This window comes from Rattus norvegicus, chromosome 1 (genome assembly GCF_021556685.1).
Source record: "Rattus norvegicus strain SHRSP/BbbUtx chromosome 1, alternate assembly SHRSP_T2T, whole genome shotgun sequence".
NCBI classification, from domain to species: Eukaryota; Metazoa; Chordata; class Mammalia; order Rodentia; family Muridae; genus Rattus; species Rattus norvegicus.
In genome coordinates, this window is record NC_141534.1 from 24535314 (window position 1) to 24551332 (window position 16019).

The following is a 16019-nucleotide window of genomic DNA, read 5'->3' on the forward strand; positions in this document are numbered from 1 at the left end:
TATTTCAAGTAATTGAATTAAATGAATGGTAGAAGATTAGGCACACAACCAGCTCTAATCAATCTCCTGAGGTCAGTCTGTCCTAACCTTGGGCAAACGACAGAGGTGGTTATTTGTGGAATGGATTCTATGAGACTCACATTTTCCCTGCCTCCAACTCCCATCTGCGGGTCTTGAAAGCCTACAGATTCAGGTGAGAAAAACTAAGTGACTTACCCCAGAGGACAATACCATGAAGTCTGCAGCCACTGAAGACAGCACCTCACGACACCCAGAAACATTGGCTTTTATGCAGGTGTAAACTTGTTGTTTCTTAAGGGTCCACAAGGACAGTTTCTCAGAGGACTGAGTGACTGGGTAAGTTAATACAGAAGCTCTGAGTATGCTATTGACGTTAGCTTACTAAATAGTCAAAGCTGGTAGAGTCAAAGCTCACATACAAACAAATTCACAATGTAGTCTGTAGTCGCCAAGAATTAAGATGTAATCTAAGGCTTTTTCATCAAAACGTAGAATGAATAGTGTTTTTGGGAAAAGGCACCCATCTAAAACACAAAGCAGGGCCTTTTCTCAGCCAGCTATGGAAAAAGCACTTGTCACATAAGCAAGAGGGCCTGGATTTAGACCCCAGAATGATGGGTCTCCAGAATCCATGTAATGCTAGATTGGCAGGGCAAGTCATATTCCTGCCTGGCTATGTCGAGCCTGGATCCTCAGTGCAAGCTGGCCACTAAGATTAGTATAATAGGTGAGCTCTGGGTTTGATTGAGTACCCTGTCACAAAGAATAAGGTAGAAGGACTGGGAGAAAGATTCTTGATGAGAACCTTGGACCTCTACACACACGTGTACACATACAAATGCATCTGCATACACACAAGCACCTACCCACATACATACACACATGCATATCACACACACAGAGACACAGACTCAGACACACACAGACACAGAGAAGAGAAAGAAAAAAGATTCATGCATCTATAGAACATATCGTGATAGCCTGATGCATGTACATAGTTTAATAAAACAGATCAGCGTGATTAGTATTTCTGTATCTAAATATTTATCATTGGCAATGTGGATAGAAGTTGGGAATCTGAGTTTCCCTTCACTCATTATTTATAAAGTCTAGCGTAAGCTGTAACCTGTGGAATGCTGCCCTTCATAAAAGTGACCTTGTGCTTCGATTCTGGAAGTGTCTTTTAAGATTAGGTTGGACGCTAATTCTCAAGAAGGACGCTGTTCTCTCCAGGTTGGTGTTCATTTTGTACCTCTCAAATCTCAAGCCTCATAGGTGAGTAAAGTAACTGAAGACAGAGTGTGCTTCAGAAATGAAAACAGCTTGATCTTGAGGAAGTCTGCAGTTTCAAGGAACAAAACAAACTTCAATCATTTTAGGAAGGGAAAGTCACCAAAACAAATGCAATCTGTGGTTTTAAAGGGAAAGGACTGGCAGGTGTAGATGAAACCGAGCTCCCTTCCTCAGAGGGCAGCACACTGTCCTCGGGAGAGATGCGGAGTTAGCCGTGGTGACGTGCTTCTTCCCGAGGGGCCAGGAATGAGGGAGCAGCCTAACTGGTGTGGAATGCTTTGGTTTTCTGGTTTTGTTTGTTTGTTTTGTTGTTTGTTTTTTGTCTCCTTAAAACTTCAGAAGGTAAACCGCAAGACTGAGGAAGCTAAGCAACGCGTTGCTTAATCCACACGTCAGAGGCTCCGGAAGTGGCCCCAAGTCTTGCAGATTCAACAAAACACGTCCCCTTTCACCCTTCCAAGGTTGCCCCCTTGGTTCCCCCTCCCCCTTGGAAGTCTTCTGTTGGCTTCTGAAGTTATGACCCTAAATCAGACTGCTCTGGTTGGGACGATTGGTCGGAGCGTGATGCTCTCCAGCTGGGGACCAGGCAAAGTAGAGTAGCAGGATAATTAGGTAATATAACCAAGCCGGGAGAGAAGAGGGCTAACTGGGGTACACGAGTCTCCTCCAGTTTTATAGGTCACTGTACTTACTTATGGTTTTACTGTTATTGAACATAGAAAGTCTCACAACTGTAGGTCGGAGAAAACCCATGGGGAGAAGTCTAATTCTCTGTAACCCAGCCAAGGATGTCAGGAATGGAAATGTTGGGGGAAAGCGGGGAATGGGGGAGACCCTGTTCTTCACACCATTTTGAGAGTCAAGGTATTTTCTCCCATGGTAGGGGGCAGCCAAGCCATACAGAGCACAGGCTAGATACAGCCAGATTCTGGGAACTAAGACTTAAAATTTTTTTTTTAATTATACTTATTTTTAAAAAAGCTTTTAACAGGAAGAAAAAGGGAGGAGAAAGAGAAAGATGTTTATAGTTAGTAGATAAATTCTAAAAAAAAATTTTTTTTACCTAGCCTTTTACAGGAAAGCCTGCTGACCCTTGATATCACTGCATTCTCCGAAGGCTTTGGAACCAGGCCCTTGGCAAGCTAACTACAGACGAGAGAAGTAAGAGTGCATGGTGGTGGGGCGGGGTGGAGGGGGACCCAGGCTTTGAGGAATCATGTGCCTCTGCTGGGGATACCGAAATCATTTACCTGCCCAGACAAGACATGTTGTCAGGCTTTGCGCCTAGGAGGAAGGAGATTTTGGTGGCAAAGATGAGGGTATTCCCAGGGGCAGAGGTTAACTGCTTCCAGAATCGGGCTGTTGCTGAGTTCAGGAAAGGGCCTCAGGATTGAGGTTATCGTGGTGGCTTCTCAGAAGAGGTCGAGCTGTGGTGGTTGATCAGAGAGGGCTTGGGAAGTACAGGTTAGAGGAAGGAGATAACCACAGCACAAAGGTAGGAAATACGAGGTCACGGGGGAGTCATGGTTGATAAGGAAAGGGCCTCGTGGGGAAAGATCCGCCAGATGTGCAGAGCAGGAGAATTGGGTTCAGATGGCTGCACATGCAGATGCCAACTTTAAAGAAGTCGTTCAACCAAGAGCTTTCCCCCCATCTTTACTTTCCCTGATGTAGTGGTCTTGCCTGCAAATCTCCCCCTTTAGTGTCTTCGTATGTGTCTCTGGTAAAAGCCTATCCCCATGAGAGTTTTGTTCAAATCTCGAGAAATGAAAAGAAAAAGAGAACTTGGTTCTTTTCTTTTAAAACAATTGAAATTGCTTTAAAACCATACATGTAAAGGAGTGCATGCTTGTACACTTTCTACCAGAGTAGCTACGACTGTCGGTCTTTGCGATGTCCTCTGACATTGCAGAACCACACTTTCCCATCTTCCTCTACTCAAGCTTGCTAGAGGAGAGCAAGCCTGGTTTTCTATCTTCATGGTAGATTGTTTTCCTTGTGGCTATACCCTGTGCATGGGGTCCTCAAGATGGCCTTTTTACCACACCTGCTTTCATTATACAGGTAAAACCATACCTATGCTATTTGTCTGTGACCTAAGTTTGTGCTCTAAGCTGTTTTGAGACCCATCCAAGTTTCTGTTTAGAGCAGCCCCCTAGGTACAATACATTTGTGGTCTTGATGGTCACTCTTCCTTTCTTCTAGCTTAGAGATAATTTCTCTGTTTCAAAGAAGACACATTCAAGTAAACACTGAAACAGATGAGCAATTCAGAATAAGCAATGTCGGTTACAAATGCCCTGCTCCCTGTTTGTGGGCTTTTCAAAACCTGGCACGTCTTACCTTGGAACTCCTTGTTCTCATAGGAGTATAGGGTTCAGTTTATCATGTCAAGTTCAGTTGGACTTGCCATGACATCGCCTGCACTCTTTTCAGAAGCTTGTGTTTACAAACCACCAGTTCTGCCTCCTGAGCAGAGAGTTCCAGTTACCTAGATGCAAACTGTTCCTCACCTGGAGTCTACTAGCTAAAACCCTCAAGGGCACCTCTGATGGCCCCAGGTTCCTTTTCAGGACAGTTGAGCAAGAGCCTTCACAGGACTTCGGTGCACAGCTCAAGCTCCGGATAGCACTCCTTGCTTTATTTAACCCAGCCCTTCTGGACATGAGCTTGACAGTGCTAATTCTGTTCCATCGCTGTTATCTTTGGTATTTGGGGGCACTAAATGACCAACTTCATAAATAAAATTGTCATCGAAGTGACCCTAGAGGACATTTCTCAGTTCCTGCTGCTCAACGCATTTGCTTATCCATTCAGGAAGGCTTGAAGACTCTGATATAACACAGTGGCACTTTGGTCCTCAGCCTTAAGGGAGAAACGTAATGTTTAAAGTCCTTTAAGCAAAGATAATTTTCAGGAGTATTGACAGCCATTCCATCCATTACTGCCAAAAAGGGAAAGACACTCAGAGTGGAGGAGAATTCGCTTCTCGGGTGTTTCCTTTCTGGTGTTATTTCACGCTCAGTTCTGAATTATAACCAGAACTTGCCTTCCCTCAAGAACAACCTGGGGTGAAAAAGAAAAAAAGAAAAAAAAACCCAACAAGAACAAACAAACCAAAAACCAAACCAAACCAAAACCAACAAACCAACCTTAAAAAACCCTGAGTTGCAAAAAACCAATGTCTCATTTTTAAAAAGAATCTCTTTAAAGCAATCAGCTCCATAGATTATGCATGTTGTCAGGCATTTTCTAATAGGTAGTGAATGCAAGCTCCAGGAATACTCATTTCCATATTAGAGGGGAAGAAACCCAGATGCCTTTTTCCTTCCATTCTTCCTTTGAAAAACCTGTTTGCTCCTAGAGGGAAGGGTTATTTCTCCTTCCAGAAGCACCACTTTAGGCTTGCGTAATCATTTCAGCAGACTGATGCTTTAATAATGATTTTAAAAATGTGAAATGAAGCCTGCAGTTAAAGTTTATTGAAAACATAGGTTGCTGTAATTTTGTTGACAATGAAAGTACAGAAGTAGAAATGATTGGATTATGCAGCTGCACTCAGATCACATGACCCTTGGCTTTTAGGGTGCAGAGAGATGTTAGTAAAGGCAGCCAGTGTCTCCCCACCCCCTTCACCTCTGGCGCTCAACTTGACAAGCATAAAAAGAGAAATAACATTGCAATGACCCCTTATCTCTTCTTTGCCTTATTATTGTTGTTTTTGGGGGAATGGGAAAATCAACAACCAGCCATATATGACTTATCGGCAAACACCATCATTATGAGACATTCCGTGATGGACTGTATAATGAGATCACCTCCACATGCCTTTGAAACACCAGCCCACACCCACCACCTCCCATAGAGATTCAAAGAGAATTATGAAAGAAATAACCTAGAAAATGTATCTAGTCTACCCTAACTTGGGAGAGAGAAAAAGGGTCGCCTCACCTTCATGAATATGCCGTCCATCCATAAATATTCACAAACCCCTCTTAAATCAGCAATACGGAATCTACCAGGTTTCCAAGCCCCACTGGGACAGCCCACTCCATCCCTCTTTGCTTTGCTAAATCAACCTGTGCTTAAACTGCCTGTGTCCCTCCATGGAATTCTTTCATTTGAGAAGACAAGGAATAAGTGGCATTGCCCATAGAAGAAATCTACAAATTACGTTCTCTTCAATTTTTTAACCATATATGTTCTTTGATTAGTGTAAATATTCTCTATGCTTCACTCATGAAGAAAATTATTATTAAAAATTTCACTGACAAAATAACAGAGAGCCTGTGAAATCATATGGTCTCAACTGTTAGGCCTTAACCAGAAATTATATTATGCAATCAGCAGCAGACACACATACATACACACTCACATACTCACTCACAGACACTCACATACTTACACACACACTCACACACACAACACTCACACTCACACATACAACTCACATGCACACTCATAATCACACACAGTCACATAGACACACACACATACTCATATAGACACACACTGACACACATATACTCACAACACACTCATACTCATATACTCACACACACATGTATACATAATCACACCGAGATTCTCTCTCTCTCCCTCTCTCCCTCTTTCTCTGTCTCTCTCCTTCTCTCTCTCTCTTACACACACACACACACACACACACACACACACACAAACGAACGAAGCTGGAGAAGAGAAAGGCATAGAGAAAAGGGAAGCAGATAGGAGGTGTGTGAAAAGAGGGAGAAAATAACGAGGTAGAAGAAATTGCTCCCATTATGACTTTTAAATAGAAAATACCTTCTAGGAAAGACAATAATAAACCAGTATGAAAACAGAATACAGAAACAGAAAAATGTGTCACCTCAGAAATGTCTGTAGGTACTGAGACTAGAGAACTGTGACTACAATCTTGCTAACCTTTACCATGAGAAATGGTGAATTCAAACGAGGCATGGAACCCTCCTGAACAGGGGTGGATTGGCACCCACAAAGGTGAAAAAGTAAACAAACCAGGGGGCCAGTCTGGAAGTTGAACACTTTTGTTGGGATCCAATTACACCACTGCAACCTAGTGACCTTCTTCATATGGGAACCGGCGATAAAGAATCCAGCAACCCTACCCACATCCAGGGTTATCCGAGGACCCGATGAAATCATCCTTCTGTGACAGCTCGATGAAGGTTGTTAAGCACCAAAGTACAGTATAGCATATGACCGCAGTGAGCGCCGTGCTGTTCCCAGGCCTGCAGTTGGAAAGTCAGATAGAGAAAGGAGGAGGAGGAGTATAGCATTAAAAAGGCAACCTGTTCTATTATCCTCAGTCTGAATTAAAAACAACACAATACAACACAACAAATCTACTTGCAGACTTCTCTTTTTTAAATGCTAAATTTTATACAACAGAGGTTAGCAATGGCATCTGAGCATGGTGAGCTCAAGCATCTAATGATACCAAGGAATTTTGGTCTTTTGCTTTTAAGTGGCTATAACAATCAGTGGAGGAAGAAGGGAGGGAGGCACTTGTGGCAAAGACTGTGGTCAGGGGTCCTTGTCATCCCCACTGGGCTCACTGGAGCCTGCTGCTGAGTGACACCCGGGCAAACTACAGAAGTTCCAGAACCTGCCTGATGGCTTCTTTCTGACAAGCTGAGCCAAGTGTCTCCTGCCAGAGCCTGCTGGTTGACAATAAGAGGGACTCTGTCAGTACAAGGGCGGGTGGTGAGGCAGAGTCTGGCTTCTGACGCAGTTCAAACTTTCCGGGCTCCAGGAAGGAAACTCACATTTTGGAAACAGACAGAAACCAAAAGCTTTCCCCTCCAATTGCTAGCATGTAGGACTGAATTTTGGAGGATTATAAAAAAAAAGAACCATTGTTCACCCCCTCCCAGGCCTTAGCAAATCTTTTATCACTTTTAAAAAATTAAAATACAGTCTTCAGCTCAAAGGCTTTGTTTGCATGAGGGTGTATGCTGCCCATGGGTGGAAAAGTTCCCGAACATTTTCCGTTCTCCTATGCTCCTCCCTCCTTTGTCCAGTCATTCAGGTCTTTGTCTATTGTGACCCTAACATGCACCATTTGAAAATTTAAACTTCCAACACCCTAATCATAAAGAAAAGCCAGAATCCTTTTGGCATAGAACCCGAGCCACATGACTCCTTGCGTCCTTAATTAAGTGGTTGTATTCATTAAATGTTACATAGTTAACACAACGTCCTTGTCAAAGATGATTCACAGTCAGCAAACCAAAGAATAGGAACAAGTTTGTTCTTAAGAAGGCAGAGTTGTTTTGTATTGAAGTCTCTTCCCGCTTGCAGTCTCTCCCGGCTTCTACATCTGAGGCAGGTGCTGACAGCTGTTATTCTGTGGTAGGAATTGTTAGAACTACCAGCACGGCAGGGTGGATAAATGTCTTCATCGGGAAATCATGTGTTGGTCTGAGATAGGAAGGGCTGATCTGAGCACCACCCTCTCATCAGTCTCACGCATATCTGCTTTCCCGGTAGCTGTCCTCCACAGTGAACTCTCTTCTGATCCCGCTTGAGCTTGGCACATAGCCTTGCGTGCGACTTCTTAGACAGAACCTCGGATCTTACCATTTTCTAAGGAAATTGGTGAGTAAAGAGGTTATCAGTGGTTGTCAGTCTTCTCTGAGAGGATGGACCAGAAATGAAAGGAAAATGCTTCAGACTGCATGAAGAAGGAGGCTGCTTTGTGTAGGAAAGGGCTAGCCTGCAGTCCCAGGACTTTGAAAGCTCTGTCTCAAAGTGGCGTCTCAGGCAAGCTGGAGATCAAGTTTTGAGGTTTTTTTTCATTATCATGCAAGAGCACTTCTACTGCCTTCTGCCTCCAGCACATTTTTACACTTAAAAGCAAATTCAAATTCTTTGAAGATTATAAAAAAGAGAAAGAAAGAAAAAAAATCTTAATGCTAAACAAAATTTAGTCTCACTAGGAAAGTGGTTGATAAATAATACACTCCTACTGCGAATATATTTTCATACTGTTAAATATTTATTTATTAAGAAGTAATATGTTTCTGAATACATCTCTTTTGATAATCTCCCCAGTATGGGAAGTATGCGCTCCTGTATACACACACACACACACACACACACACACACACTAGAATGAATGCTTTGTAGGTAAGAGGAAAAAAATTTCTCCGACAGGTTCTTGAGGAAAATGGCTGAGAATGCCAGCTGCTTTGCTTTATCTCAAACAGGTTTATATCCTCCAATAATCTACCCAAAGAGGTGTGTGTGTGTGTGTGTGTGTGTGTGTGTGTGTGTGTGTGTGTGTGTGTGTGTGTGTGTGTGGTGTGCTTAGGCTGAACTACGTTTCTGACAATTCCTGTATGTCTCTGAGTAGAGTGAACTATCAAGAAAGGCTTTAATGAGGGACAGTGAGGGAGCCACGAAACACTAGTTTTTAGCTCCCTCAGGATTTTCTGCTGGCTGGGCTCTCCACTGTGAGGCAGGTCCCTGACTTGAAGGAAATCTGACAGAGAGATAGCTATTTGTCTCCTTAGCTTCTCCTTCTTCTTCTTGGTTCCTTCCCTGATGAGTACACAGTAACCTTTGCTGTGGAAAGAAAAAGCTGGTAAGAGATTTGTATGACAAAGGGCGGGAAGCTAATCGCAGAGATATCTAAGTGTTTGGCAAGGGGCTTGTACCTGAGGCTTGATGTGCAACCTGCATCATGACTGGGACCCAGGGATTCCAAGTCCAGAGTACGACACAGGCAGTAGAGCGTATGATCGAGAAGATGCAGAGGCTCTTACGCTGCCAGTTTTGGAGCAGCTTGACGATGATGACTCTTTTGTGAGATACCTTTTTGTCTTGCTACTGGGCCACAGTTGAGACTGAGTCCTTAGGAAAGGATCACCGAGTCACAGTGTGACCTCAGCTAACCCGACTAGTGTTTTCTGTCTTTAGAGTTCAGTCCTCATTGTAGCGCTGAGAGGTTAAGTGCAAGCAGGCTTGGCCTTGAGCGTGTGGGAAGGCAGTATATGCTGCACGAACAAGGAGCTTATATACCCAGGTCCTACTTGTATTGATTTGATCTTTCCCTCAGCCTATGCCAGTGAGCCTCATGGGGGAGCTTAAATGAAAGAGGAATGAGAAATCCAAGAAATCCAACACCAGGTTACAGACATCACTCTAAACCAGACAGCTAAAACTAAAATACATGCTAGAGCCCACTCTCTGTTGGGCCTGGATGTCAGTGGTTAGGGCAAACCTTCCCAGTGTGGGAGACTTTAAATTCAATATTGATTATTCCTTTTGCAAGAAAGGAACATGCTAGTGCATAGAAGCATAAATATATAGCAACTCATGTCCCAGGGATTAGAAGGAACATGATTTTAAAACTATAGAAAAGGAAATCTGACAGAGAGACAGCTATTTGTGTACTTGTGTTCCGCAACAGCTGGAATTGGCTTAAATATTCATGTTTTGTGAAAATTCCCCATGAAGGAGGGTTTTAACTGTCAAATGGATCCGTTTACCCATTGCTTGTCTCAGTCAGCTTTTCCCCAGCAACTGCTGTCAATCATGACAATGATGGTCGTGGAAAAGATGGACGTTACTTACACCTGGTCACAGCAACGTGGACCTCTACATGCTATGACCTATCTAGCCTTACTTTCTGCCATTGCCTAGTCTTCAAAGAGCCAACAACAAGCCCCTGTTATGGCACCATATCAAGCTCCTAGCTAGACATCTATTAGCAGATTAATTTACGCCAGATCATTTTCCTCATGGTAGTGGCACATGTTTTCTCTTACTAGAACAGAGACTCACTGTGAATACATACTTGACTCCCCTACGCACAGTATTTCTGCTAACTGCACCTTCAGGCCCAAATACACAATGGTTTTCCTACAGTATCACTTGTGACCTGGACTTCTTTCATGGCAAATGAGGTACAGAAATGGGTTTATGCCAACTGTTGATCTTACTGTGGTCTTCATTAGCTTGATAGATTGACAGAATGTTCTTTTGAAGGCCCACTTACTGTTCTTTGAGATGCGAAGTTTGACCTAGGTCAGCATGTAATTCATAGTTCTCTTTCTCCTGTAGTAGGATTTAGGAGTCAGGAAATCATATCTCACTACTACAACTAGTGATCTACTGAGCGCAACTCAGTATTAGCATTCCCGAGGCATCAGGCTCTCATGGACTAGGGGTATTAGTTTTAGAAAGAGGAAGGCTTCAGTCCAAAACATGAGTTGATTGAGCTAGGGTGTCCCAGGGTTTCTTGATTCATGACATCAAATCCACAGACAAAAGGGGAGCGGTTTTAAGGAAACCGAATCTACATGAGAAAGTAAAGGCAAGCCTGTGCTAAGGAACTGGAGATCTTAGAGGTTGCCCCCAGTCCTCTCTTAACTGCAATTAAAGGCAATAGGAGACCATTACTCAATTAGCAGAACTGCTAATGACCCAGACTGTCTGAGAAAAAAGATTTGGTTCACATCATTACATAGGGATTCACCACCAACTCAAGTGTTCACTGGGAGGGAAATGAATAAGGGAGACTATAACAGTTCATCTGTGGTCATGTGATTATGCAGACATAAATAATAATTATGGGTCTTTTCATTTTGTTATGGTTGTCTATGTATATGTAATTAAGCGAGTATGCATGTCCCCTCTATTATCTTTGTACGTCTTCTCACTCATCTCCTTGTCATGTGATGTGTAATAGCTTAATTTGTATAGGATAGAATGGCTACTAAAGGGGAAGTGCACATCAGCCGGTGATAGGGTAACATCTTCCAGAGTCAAGAAAAAGAGCCCTAGAGTCCCTTCTGGAGGAAAGTTGTGTGTGATTTTTGGTTGTATTTGGGAGACATATCATGGTGGGTGGGGACAGCTGCACGACCTTAACATGGAATTGAATGCTACACAAGGAGAGATAGAGTTCAGACTGGCAAGGTGCGGCTATTTAGTGGGCAAACATGACTAGGCTGAATTCTGTCTCCCAGAATCCCCTTTCCTGTGTTTTTCTGGGTAGGTGGGCCATGGTGTGAATCCTGGACAAGAACTGGAGGCAGAACCAAGCGGCAGTTACTTTAGAGCTCAGAATGCTGTCTTTCGTTGCTTGCTCATCTCTTGTATGAAGCAGCAGCTAGACCTGCCATCCTCTGGATGATCCTCTGGAAGCTTCTAGAACTTTCCAGCCAGGTCTGAGTGTGTGTGTGTGTGTGTGTGTGTGTGTGTGTGTGTGTGTGTGTGTAGGGCACTGCTCCTGTAGAACACCAAATAGTCAATATAAAAATCATTAAGAGGAAATGACAGATTTTTGTCTTTATGAGTTCCAAATGTATCCTATGTTCATCCAGTCTTTCCTTCTTTATATTCGTTTTCTTTTACACAAAATATGCCCATAGACTTCAATCTCAATCAGCAGATGTGAAGACAATAGCCTCACAGAGGTGGTTTACTACACCCCATAATTTTGGAAGGTTAAATCCTTCACCTACATGATAGGCATGCACACACACACATACACACACACACACACACACACACACACAAATACACACGCACATGTCTACCATTTTTTGCTTCCTTTATTAAAACATGATAGTTTTTAACTTTAAAATATTATATCCTTTTACATCATTTCTTCCCTTTCTTCTCTCTAACCCTTACCACATTCTTTCCTGTCAACTCTCATGCCTCCCCCAATTCTTTCCTAAATTCATTATTTTTTTATTATTATTGTCCTTTGTATATGCATAATGATTTTATGTGCTTGAGGTCTTTTTCTGCTTGTGTGCCTATTACCATACATGTGTCTGGACTAGAGTAACATAGTTGTAAGGCGCCATATGAGTGCTGGGTTCTCTGGAAGAGCTGCCAGTGTTCTTCCCCACTAAGCAATCTCTTCAGTCCTGAAAGAGTCTTTGTAGAGCAAAGCCTTGTGGAAGTATGAGCTATATAGTATAAACAGTATTTACTTGGGTCATACCATTCAAATGTTGATGTAAACTGATTTCTAAGAAGCAACCAGATTATCAGAAGGGATATGTTCGGAACATTTCCTTGTAGCAGGAAGATCTAGAAATACAATTGTTAGATCAGCCTCACTGTGGAGAGGAGTATGCTTCTCTGGAAAGGTCTTCTGAAGGTCTGATTCCTCCACATCAAACAGGAACTATCTCCAGTGGAGTAGAGCTAGGCAGCACTGTCTCCAGGGGTTACCTAGGCAACCCAGGACCCAGCCTTCTCCAGTAAGTTCTGAGTGGGATATCTGAGGGAGACACTGAATGGCACCAGCCTGAATAACATTCTTGTTCATTTCCTTTACAGGACAAGTATGTGAATGCTAAAGTCCCCAGTCTGTCCTTTCACTGGCTTCTCTTAGGCCTGGACTGATTGCATGTTGCCCAGAATAGCCAGTAGTGAGAGGTTATTCTACAGGGTCTCCAACAGTGAGACTCATAGAAAGCAACATAATGCAGGGGGCATTTGATTGCCCATCAACAATCTAAATTTTTAACAAAGCTCTGTGGCACATTAGATACGTGACTATAGATAAATGTGATTCTTGTTGTATCTTATCTCATCTGTAACTAAAGGAGCTGATCAATGTGATATTGAAAATCTCTGGATTCTGTGCATCTAAGGGTAGACCAATAAAAGCACCAATAATTAGCATGCGCAGTTATGCCGAGAAGGACATACAGTGCCTGGGTTCCTATGTTAGGCACAGCCATCCGAGCACCCACCCAGTCACTAGCACATGAACCTCCATTGGTTATCATGTTAGATGCTACAACACCAGCACCCACTCTCTCATCCAATCATCAGTCATATGACAAGATAGTTCCTGACACTGGAAAGAGAAAGATGAGTCGAAATCGAATCCTCCTGCTGGAATTGCCCGTAGCTCACTAAGGGGAGGTAAATATATTCGTAACTAATGGCGATATGTGGAAATTTCAGTATGTTCAGAACAAAGAAGGTGTTGGATGATATTGTTATCCTGTGAACCCTGGACCAAGTTACGGGTAGACAAGTGGGGAAGTCATGGTCACCCTTACTCCCTGTCATGCATTAGTACTGACAGTTATGGGATTCTTGTGTGTCACAAGTGCCAGCAGGCCTTGAGGAGCAGGGAGAAGGAAAGGGAGAGAACAAAACCCTGTTCTCTACACAGCCAACCACGTAACCATCATGGCTTCTTTACTGAAAGACAACCATAAACTTTCTGGAAAAAAGGAGACATTACCTAAGATTGGCCCGCTTTAACTAGCCCAATGTTATGAATTTACATTTTTTTCATTATAATTGCGGTGTTTTAAAACTGGAGGTTCGTCCTTGTTGGACAAATAGGCATTCCTGAGATTATGTCACGCAAGCTAAACATACTCACAAATATGCATGTAAACCCCTCAGTTACAGGTTTCAATCCTTACACTTCTATTTTCAAAACACTTTCTGAGGCTTCGCAGTTTTGTCAATAATCAACAGCAAAGTAAACAGCTGTGTGGGTGGGGGCGTGCTAAGGAAAAAGAACACTTTCTGCCCACAAAGTTACTCTGGGTATCACTCCTCTCTCCTTCTCCCTGGCTTGTATAATTGAAGATACTAGTAAGTAAACAGCTCGTGTTCAGATTTTAAGTGATGCGTCGTTCACCACTGGGGAAAGCCATGCCAAGCGTCCCCTCCTCTGGACTTCCATGGAGCCGACAAGGCGGGGCCTGTAGCTGGCTGACTTCCCAGTACCACCCACCACCTCCAACTCCAGAGATGCCATCAGATCCCACCCAAAGGAGCCAGTGGTCCCCAAGAAACAATGAGCCATTCTTACAAGACACAACCGGAGCTCTGTTGCTGTTGTACAGGAAGGTCGGATAAGATCTCCCAGCCCCAGCATTCCTTTGTGTCAGCAGCCACAAGTGGGATGTTCCTTCTATGGGCCTTGCAGGGCGAGAGGAAGCAAGCTTCGAAACACAATGTTCATTGAAATCTGCTTTCATCTGAGGAATCCCCAAGTGGCTTCTGCTTCGAGGTGCATTCTGTCTGCAGCTGAGCCCTCTTGATGCATTTCCGTTGTTTGTTCTGGAGGGAAGGCAGCACCTTCATAAGACTAGGTAAAGGGCATCCCATTGTGCTGGATAAGGCATTATGTGTCAGGATGTCTCCAGTGAGTCTGGAGCCTAGAAGGTGCAATAAAAATAAAATAAAATAAAAAAAAAACAATTGAGTCCTTCAACATTCCGGCTCATGGATGGAGCAGGGGAACAGGACGCCTCCCTGGTAACTCCTGGGGTTGCACAGCTTGCTGCATGACCTTAGGAGCAGGAAATCATTCATTGCTCAAGTTGCAACCTTGGGCACAACGCCACTGGCCACAGTGGCAGAACTGAATAGTATCCTTAGCATTTGCTTTCTAGAACTTTCCCAAAGCAGGATGGACCCCGTGAGCCACTGAGGGGACACAGCAGGAAGAGAGAACCAGTGTCAAGAGTAAGTGAGAAGCCACTCCATGTAGGCCTCAGGGTTCAACCACCTTCTCATGCTGGAGGAAAATCATTCTGGGTACAAAATGATTCTCTTTTATTAAGAACTGTTCCAAGTTAGCACACAGGGAAGTGAGTAACACTATGTGGTACTTCTATTCTTTTTTGCTAAACCCTCTTTCTTCATCTTCTATTTCCTTCCTTTCTGGCCAAATTCACCTGAGCCCTCTAGCTTATAAGACAAGGCAAGAGGAACGACCCATGTCCCGTGCGGGCAGAATAAATATTGCCTTTCATATCCACGACACTTTTTAACTCTGTAATATGTATATACAAAAAATAGTTTTGAAAGGTTCTATATTTTATTACTGGACAAGCCACAACCCTAATTTAGACATGAGCAAGTCTCCAGGTTAAGCATGTGGAGCTCTGTCTTTTGGGACTGATCGATGACCAGGAGTCATTTAAACCCCTAGTCTTGCCTCTGTGCGAATCCTTTCAGATTCAGCTTCCTCCTCCTCCATGCCGTCTCCTGGAGTTCTTCTTGATCTTGTTACCAGTTTTCCTTAAATCCATTGAGGAATAGGACGATTTTGCTTTTGTCTTTTGTGGCCAAGAATTGCTCGATTCTGAAAGTCTTGTGAGAAGACATGGCAAGGAGCTGAATCAGGTGTAGGGTGCAGGATGGTGGAACGAGAGAGAGGCTAAGCACACTTTTTATTGTACATACATGAGCATTTTTGCTTATATCTGTGCCTGTGCACCGTGCGAGTGAAGGGCCTGTAGATGCAAAAACAGGGCAGTTGATCCCCTGGAACTGAGGTTAAAAATGACTGTGAGCTGCTATGCAGGTGCTAGAAATCAATACCTGTTTCTCTGGAAGAGCAGCTCTTAACCTCTGAGCCATCCATCTACCTACCCTGCCCTTATTTCCCCACTCAGATCTCAAAGTAAATGGAGAAGTGAGGTAGGTGTGTTTGTTTCAGCAGTAGAGGGGGGTTGGTAGTGAAAGCAAGGTTAGGGGTCTTGAACCCCAAATTAGAGCTGTTAGCAGAACTTAGGATCAGCTTTCCAATCCAGTCTGTGTTTTCAGGTGGGGTGCCTGCTCTAATTTGATTTCTATTATTGCTAAAAGTAGGTTGGGCAGGAAAGGGCTTATTTAGTTTTATAGCTTACAGTCTGCCATGAGGGGAAGTCAAGGCAGAAACTCAAGAGGAACCCAGG

The 16019-nt window shown here is 43.4% G+C and overlaps 2 long non-coding RNA genes and 1 pseudogene across 2 annotated transcripts in view; 1 reads left to right on the forward strand and 2 right to left on the reverse strand.

Moving 5' to 3' along the window:
- Positions 1–6563, reverse strand: part of 1700020N01Rikl (RIKEN cDNA 1700020N01 gene like) — a 45447-nt gene extending 38884 nt beyond the window's left edge. The window contains exon 1 of the long non-coding RNA XR_015644855.1: positions 6441–6563. This is a non-coding gene — a long non-coding RNA (RIKEN cDNA 1700020N01 gene like). The remainder of the gene's footprint in view (positions 1–6440) is intronic.
- Positions 1148–14530, forward strand: LOC108349469 (uncharacterized). Its single transcript, XR_015644854.1, has 4 exons — positions 1148–1926; positions 2382–2475; positions 7825–7932; positions 12640–14530. It is a non-coding gene; the product is annotated as an uncharacterized LOC108349469 (long non-coding RNA).
- Positions 14531–15299: 769 nt separating this feature from the next.
- LOC148006885 (putative ribosomal protein eL39-like 5) lies at positions 15300–15447 on the reverse strand (annotated as a pseudogene).
- Between the last annotated feature and the right edge of the window lie 572 nt (positions 15448–16019).